The sequence below is a fragment of the Dromiciops gliroides genome, chromosome 2 (genome assembly GCF_019393635.1).
Source record: "Dromiciops gliroides isolate mDroGli1 chromosome 2, mDroGli1.pri, whole genome shotgun sequence".
Lineage (NCBI taxonomy): Eukaryota > Metazoa > Chordata > Mammalia > Microbiotheria > Microbiotheriidae > Dromiciops > Dromiciops gliroides.
The window spans coordinates 636,262,431-636,271,109 of NC_057862.1; positions in this window are offsets into that span (position 1 = coordinate 636,262,431).

The following is an 8,679-nucleotide window of genomic DNA, read 5'->3' on the forward strand; positions in this document are numbered from 1 at the left end:
CTGGCCCAGATTTTCCAATAACGTAAATGTTCAGGTGGACATCTACTTAGGGTTCTTTGCAAATGCCTCAATGTTTGGGGATCAAATGACCCATTCTTCCTGTAATTCCTCATGCCACATAAAACACAGTCTGATAAGCTCTCCTCTGGTCATGGTTCTATTTAGTCTAAGTTTTCCCTCATTCCAATCCATAAGTAGCTTTCCTAATGGGGAATACCGGGGAATCATCTTTATTCTAATATTATCTAGGGCATGCCAAATTCTCCATACCACACCACAAAGCCCCACAAAACCAAAAAGAGTAATAAAAATATATTGAAATTCAAACTGGCCAACATCTCTGATTAGTGAAGGTAAAGCTAGAAAAGGGGTACTTAGGATGTTTAAAAGATCCATTTGAAATTTAAAACAGCCTATACTTGGTAGTTCTTTCCAATTTAAGGGGACAGGGGAGGGAAATCTTACCCAATCAGAAGATCAGAAGATGAACGTTCGGTTTTCCTCTTTGTGGTCAGCCAAACTGTGTAATTTAAGATTCTAAATGTGGATTCTAATCTGTTCCCCCAGTTTTGGGGGAAACTGACTAAAATCACTGATAAAACGAGTTTAGGTTTTTAAGGGTTTATTGGAAAATAGAAAGAAAAAAGATTGAGAACAGAATTCCAACAGCCTGGCATTCCTATCTTTCCTCAAATTTCCTGTGAAGTCCTCTGCCGCCACCACCATCAAGTCAGGAACCCAAAAAGCCCCAGAGCTCTCCACGCAGGCTCCCTTTCCTCCTTCCTGTCTCCTCCCAGAAAATAGGAGGCTCCTCAAGTTGATTGGCTGGTAGCCTTGATAGACAGCACCCATGAGCAAACATCATTTCCTGACACCAAGGAAAAGCCACAATGCCTCTGAGGCATTTTCCTCATGGTGGAGCTTTCCCACAGCAAGTCTCCAGTAGGTGGCATCATTCCAATCATTCCAATATCTATATCTATATCTATATCTATATCTATATCTATATCTATATCTATATCTATATCTATATCTATATCTATATCTATATCTATATCTATATCTATATCTATATCTATATCTATATCTATATCTATATCTATATCTATATCTATATCTATATCTATATCTATATCTATATCTATATCTATATCTATATCTATCTATATCTATCTATCTCTATCTCTATCTCTATCTCTATCTCTATCTCTATCTCTATCTCTATCTCTATCTCTATCTCTATCTCTATCTCTATCTCTATCTCTATATCTATATAGTACTTAATATGTGCCAGACACTGTGTTCCTTAATTTACAATTATCTCATTTGGTTCTACTGTGTGCTAGGCACTGTACTAAGTGCTAGGGATTCAGAGAAAAATGAAAACATGGTCCCTGCTCTCAAGGAGCTCACAATCTAATAGAGGAGATGACAAGCAAATTACTATGGACAAACAAGCTATATACACATAAACATAAAATAGGATAAACAGAGGGAAGGCCCTGGCATTAAAGGGCGTTAGGAAAGGTTTCCTGCCACCAAATGCCAGAGCTAGGACCAGAACCCAGGTCTTCTCACTCCAAGTGCAGCAGTGCCTTTTCTATATTGTGACTCCTATACTGCTAATTCACTTTTCACATATGCCTTGTCTCCCCAAAACTGGCTTAAAACCAGCTCATCTCCATGACAGCAGACCTCAGTGGACCATAGTGTCAGCAGACCTCTTTAATTCTCCAGAACAGGAGGCAGTTTTGCTTAGGGCTGAGAGCAGACTCCAAGCAATGTTTGTGGATTGACTGCTTGGGGCAGGCAGCAGTGCCAGAGCCACACTAGGTAACAAGTGCTAAAAGGAATGTTTACTGTGAGGAAGAGTGGGTTGTATGGAGGGGCAAGAGCATTAGTCTAAGCCACAGAGGAGGTGGGTTTGAATTATAGGTTCAGAGGAAATCCTATGGAAATAGCAAAGCTCTATAGAAATTTAAATTCCCGTCATTAGGAGTCCTAAGTGCTATAGGGATTCAATGAATAGGGAGATCCTTTCTTTGGCTGGGGTGGTTAGGAAAGACCCAAGACCATCCAGACTTCTGTGGCTGAGATTCCTCTATTTGCTGCTTCCATATTCAAGGGTGGGAGAGTCTCCTTAGGTGAATGGCATTGGGTATCCAGGGTTGGCCCCCAAAGTCATCAAATCCATCTTTCACCCTCCTGGAAAGGCTATTTATTTTTGTGGGTTTATTTTGTGGCCCACAACTTTTTGGGGAGCTACTACTTATTTTAACTAGTTTCTTTGCTGATTCCCTTGGATTCTCTAAGTAAACCTCTATGTCATCAACAAATAGAAATAATTGCCTCTCTTCTTGGCTTACATCTCTGCCTCTCTTCCTCTTATATGTCATTTCTATTGCTAGCATTTCCAGAACTTTCTCAAAGCTTAATTAGCAAAAGCTGTTCTAATTTAATGATTATGAGGAAATATCTGGATGTACCTTTGGATTATTGGAAAATTTAAGTAATGGGAATGAATAAGGTATTGAGTCAAGTAACAGGTTAAGGGATGACCAACAAGTGAGTGTGGTCAACCCTGCATAAGCCTGTTACAGTAGGGATTTCTTTGCAATATGGGCTAGATTAGATGGCCACTAAGATCTGTGGAGGGAGCCCCTGATGTTGTTTTCTTGAGTTGCCTGATTTTCCAGAGATGAAACTCCCCTAAGCTAACGTAACAGTGATCTTTCATAACTGAACTCGAATAAACTTTCTGGCTCTGGCCAGTCTTTCCAGGCTGTTAAACTGTTTGTGTAGCTGCAACCCTTTCAGATAAACAAAACATCTTCCCTCCATGTCTGACATTCCCAAGCCTCCCTGCTCCCTTCTGCCCCCCTTCCCCTTCCCCTACTCCTCTCTTCCTCTTCCTATGTCACTCCCACTTGGGAAGCGATTGCCCTTTAGGTCCCATCAGACCTTTCATTTTTTCTGTACCCCATAAATATTCAAGACATCATCTGTGGGGAGGGCCCCTCAGTATAAGGATTTCCCACATGCTTGGGTCTTTCTCTTGCAATAAGTCCTTACTACCTGTGGCTTGTGGAATTATGACTTTTGGTTAACAGATCCAGTTTCTGAAATGAAAATTATGCTATTCTGTCATATTCTTTGACCTATAATGGGTACTGATTGACTCAGGGAAGATGCTAAGAATGATACCAGTTAAGAACAATTGAGACTTCATTGCCTATGGTGCTTTTTAGCAAGATGTAGTTTCCTTCCTTATCTCTTTTAATTAGATCTATTTTTACTGTCTGAGATAACGATTGCTACCCCTGCTTTTTACTTTACCTGAAGTATAATATATTCTGCTCCAGCCTTTTACCTTTACTCTGTGTGTCTCTCTCTGTTTCAAATGTGTTTCTTGTAAACAACACATTGTAGGATTCTGGTTTTAATCCACTCTGCATCCCATTCACATTAACAGTTATTATTATTAACTCTGTATTTCCCTCCACCCTATTTTCCCCCTTGTTTATATTTTTCTCTCTCCTTTTACTCTGTCCCTCCTTACCAGTGTCTTGCTTCTGACCACTGCCTCCCGCAATCTGACCTCCCTTCTGTCAGTCCCTCTCCCTTTTCTTTCCCCTTTCTTCCTCTGCTTCTGCCCTCCCTTCTTTTAGTGCCCACCCTTTTCTTTCCCCTTACCCCTCCTACTTCCCAACTGAGTTTGTATATTATTTTTTCTTTGAGCCAAATCTGATGAGAGTAAGTTTTAATTGTTTAATGCTCATCCCCTCCCTTTCCCCCTCTACTGTAATAGGTCTTTTGTGCCTCTTCTTATGATGTAACTTTTTCCATTCTGCCTCCCCTTTCCTCTTCTCCCAGTACAATCCTTTATTTTTCACCCCTTAAGGTTTTTTTTTTATAGCATCACATCAAAATTAACTTATTCCCATACCCTCTGTCTATGTATACTCCTTCTGGCTGCCCTAGTAGAGATATAGTTCTCAAGAGTTACAAGTCTTATCTTCCCATGTAGGAATGTAAACAATTTAACCTTATTGAATAATATGTTTGTTTTTTCCTGTTTTACCTTTTTATGTCTCTCTTGTATCTTGCATTTGGAGATTGAATTTTCTGTTTATCTCTGGTCTTTTCATCAGGAAAGTTTGAAAGTCCCTTATTTCATTAAATGTCCATCTTTTCCTCTGAAAGATAGTGCTAAGTTTTGTTGGGTAGTTTATTCTTGGTTGCAATTCAAGCTCCTTTGCCTTCTGGAATATCATATTCATTCCAAGCCCCCTGATCCTTTAATGCTGAAGCTGCCAGGTCCTGTATAATTCTGACTGCAGCTCATGATATTTAAATGTTTTCTTTCTAACTGTTTGCAGTATTTTCTCCTTCACCTGATAAGTATGGAATTCGGCTATAATATTCCTTGGAATTTTCCTTTTGAGGTCTCTTTCAGGAGGTGATTAGTGAATTCTTTCGATGAGTATTTTAGCCTCTGGTTCTAGGATATCAGGACAGTTCTCCTTGATAATTTCCTGAAATATGTTGTCCACGATCTTTTGTTTTCTTTTTTTTTTTTAAGTGAGGCAATGGCGGTTAAGTGACTTGCCCAGGGTCACACAGCTAGTAAGTGTTAAGTGTCTGAGGCCAGATTTGAACTCAGGTACTCCTGACTCCAGGGCCAGTGCTCTATCCACTGTGCCACCTAGCTGCCCCATCCATGCTCTTTTTATGATCATAACCTTCATGTAGTCCAATAATTCTTAAATTGTTTCTCCTGGATCTATTTTCCAGGTCAGTTTTTTTTGAAGAGGTATTTCATATTTTCTTCAATTTTTATATTCTTTTGTTTCTGTTTGACAAAATCCTTATGTCTCATAGACTCATTAGCTTACATCTGCCCAATTCTATTTTTTTTTTAAATTTTAGTGAGGCAATTGGGGTTAAGTGACTTGCCCAGGGTCACACAGGTAGTAAGTGTTAAATGTCTGAGGCTGGATTTGAACTCAGGTACTCCTGACTCCAGGGCCGGTGCTCTATCCATTGTGCCACCTAGCTGCCCCCAATTCTAATTTTTAAAAAATTATTTTCTTCAGTCAGCTTTTACTTAATTTCCACTTGGTCAATTCTAGCTTTTAAGGAGTTGTTTTCTTTAGTGGATTTTTTCCCATTTGTCAAATTATATTTTTTAAGGAATTGTTTGCCTCAGCAAAATTCTTTTTTTGGGTGGGGTGATGAGGGTTAAGTGATTTGCCCAGCTAGTTAAGTGACTTAGTGTCAAGTATATGAGGTCTGATTTGAACTCAGGTCCTCCTGAATCCAGGGCCAGTGCTTTATCCACTACACCACCTAGCTCCCCTCCTCTGACAATTTTTGTCCTTCTCATTCCAAGCTATTGAATCTCTCTTGCATACTTCTCATTTCTTTTTGATTTTTTCTTCTACTTCTCTTATTTGATTTAAAAAATCCTTTTTGAGCTCTTCCAAGAAAGCTTTTTGGTCTTCAAACCAATTCATCTTCCCCTTTGAGGCTTCACATATAGGCATTTTTTCCAGTGTTTTTCTCTGCTTTTGTGTTTTGGTCTTCCCAGTCACCATAGTAGTTTTCTATGGTGAGGGTTCTTTTTACTCATATTTTAGCCTATTTCATGATTTTTAAAGTTTATCTCTGGTTCTGGAACACAGGGGGAATTGTCCCAATCTTCTTGTGCTAGGGGCCAGGAGTCTGATCAATGGCTTTTTGTTTTGAGATCTCAGTGGCTCTTGGTGGCTTGCTCACTGCACTGAGGTGGCTCAGCACAGTAGTGCCTGTTGTGTAGAAGATAACCCAATTGGCAGATTTAATGTTGTTTCTGAGGGAAATTTGGGAGATTTCAAGCAACTTCCTGGCTTTGCTCTACCATCTTCAGTGCCCTGCAAATCATAAAGGGTTATATAAATGTTAGCCACCAGCACCACTATCATCATCATAAATAATAATAATACTTATTATTATTATCTTCTTAGTTCAGCTGAGGCATGATATGGAGTAAGCTACTTAGAGTACCACATACAGTACTGGAGAGACAGGCAGGTTTCTGTGAGTGCAAGAGTGGAGAAATCTTAGAGGTTCAGGGGGAGAGCTACTGGTGTAGTGGATACAATACCAAGCCTACAGTTAGGACGATTTGTCCTCCCGAGGTCAAATATGACTTCAGTAACTTACTAGCTGTGTTATCCTGGGCAAATAATTAACTGTGTTGGCCTCATTTTCCTCATCTGTCAAATGACCTGGAGAAGGAAATGATAAACTACTTTGGTAGTTCAAGAAAATCCCAAATGTTGTTATGAAGAGTTAGACATGACTGAAAAAACACTGAAATGAAAATCTTCTAGGGTAGAAAGGTCACAGAAGTCTACTGAAATTGGGGGGAGGGGTGCTTCGTGTGTGTGTGTGTGTGTGTGTGTGTGTGATCAGAGTTCTGATCTTTGACACATGGGCTGAAATGACGTTCCAGCTCCCACTGGTTCTTGAGAACCCACTGCCAAATTCGTGTCTGTGAAATCAGAAAATGCTATAATTCAGGGCTTGGTTTGTGGTTTTGTTGATTGTCTAGACTTCAGAAAGTAATGGAAAATGTTAATTTTGCAAATTAAATTTAAGAGTGTATCATGGACTAATGTGGAAATATATTTAACATGATTATGATATTTAACCTATATCAGACTGGTTACTATCTTGTGAAAGAGACAGGGAAGGCAGGGAGGGAGAAAAATTTGGAATTCACAATCTTACAAAAATGAATGTTGAAAAGTATCTTTACATGTAATTGCAATAAAATACTATTTTAAAAAAAGTGTGCCATGGATACATCTTTTTGTTTTTGTTTTGTTTTGTTTTTGCTTTCCAGAGAGCATGTATACTTGCTGTGAATGGATGGATTTTCTGACCTGTTTTTAGCTTTTCTAAATATTCAATCTAACATCATTTTTTTCTTTCAAGTAGCCTTAAGAGAAGTTCAGATGAGGAAGTTCCTTAAGTAAACCTTAGCCCCAGTTCCCCTGGAGTGCCCTTTGATCCAGTTCTTTTTGGATAAAAGCCTTAGCCCTAGGATCTGATTAGGCATAACCAGAAGGCTGTGCAGAGGGAAAGATGTGCAAGACTTCCCTGCTGCCCAAAGTTCTGACTTTGGGGGTCCTGGGCCTCCTGATTCCAGCCCAAGGTGAGCAGTTCTGCCAGGCTGAACCAGAGGAGGGGAAGATTTTTGGGGCTACATGGGAGGAGTCCTTTGATTTTCCTACTGGGGATTTGGGTCTTGTGCATGGTCTCTTCTCTTGTTGCCCTCACTGACTGTTTGAGAGGGTGGGCTGGGGGGTGGTGGTGAGGGATTATTGCTAGTTCAATTTCAAGGGGCTGAACTATGTTTGCTGTTGCGAAATTGATACCCTCTATTTGTGTGTTACATGCAAAAACTCTTCTATCAGCCACTGGTGAAGTATGGTGAGAGAAAGCTGAGTCATTTTCAAGGAGGTAGAATAGAGTGAGGATTGGGGGGAGGATCATTTTACATACTAGAAATATGACCCCTGCATTTGTGTGAGAGAATGTGGTACAACTCCTTTCTTTATTTTCATGCTCCTAAACCACTGGTATTATAGAGGAGAAACTTAAGCCCTGATGTATGTTAAAGTCACTCCCATGGTATAGAAATCTATCTTACCCTACAGGAAAGTACAAGGAAAGGAAATAAGAGAAGGGGGGGTGATAGAAGGGAGGGCAGATTTGGGGAGGGGGTAGTCAGAAGCACAACATTTTTGAGGAAAGAAAGGGTGAAAGGAGAGAGAAAATAGAATTAATATGGGAGGGTAGGATGGAGGGAAATACAGTTAGCAATAGTGTGAAAAAATTTTGAAGCAGGTTTCTCTAATAAAGGCCTCATTTCTCAAACACATAGAGAATTGAGTCAAATTTATGAAAATAAGAGCCATTCCCCAAGTGATAAGTGATCAAAAGATATGAATAGTTTTCAGATGAAGTAAACAAAGCTATATGAAAACCAAAGGCATATGAAAAAATACTCTCACTATTAATTGGAGAGATGCAAATCAAAATAATTCTGATATTCTTCCTCCTACCTATTAGATTGGCTAATAGGACAGAAGAGGAAAATTACAAATATTAGAGGGGACATGGGAAAAATGAGACAGTAATGCACTCTTGGTGGAGTTGCAAACCAATTCAACCACTCCGTAGAGCAATCTGGAACTATACGCAAAGGACTATGAAACCATACATACTCTTTGAACTAGTAATATCAGTCCTAGGTCTGTATCTAAAAAGAGATAAAAAACAAAAAGGAAAAGGACCTATATATACAAAATTATTTATAGCAGCTCTTTCCTGGTGACAAAAATTGAAAATTGAGGGAATATCCTTCAACTGGGAAATGGCTAAACAAATTGTGGTATGTGATATGCGAATATGGTGAAATACATTTGTTCTATGAGAAATGATGATCAGAATGTGCTCAGAAAAACCTGTAAATACATGAGTTGATGCAAAATGAAATGTACTGTGTACAAAGTAACAGCAATATTGTAAGATGATCAGCTGTGAATGACTTAGCTATTCTCAGCAATACAATGATGCAAGACAAATCTGAAGGACTTATAATGAAAAATGCTATCCATCCCCAGATAA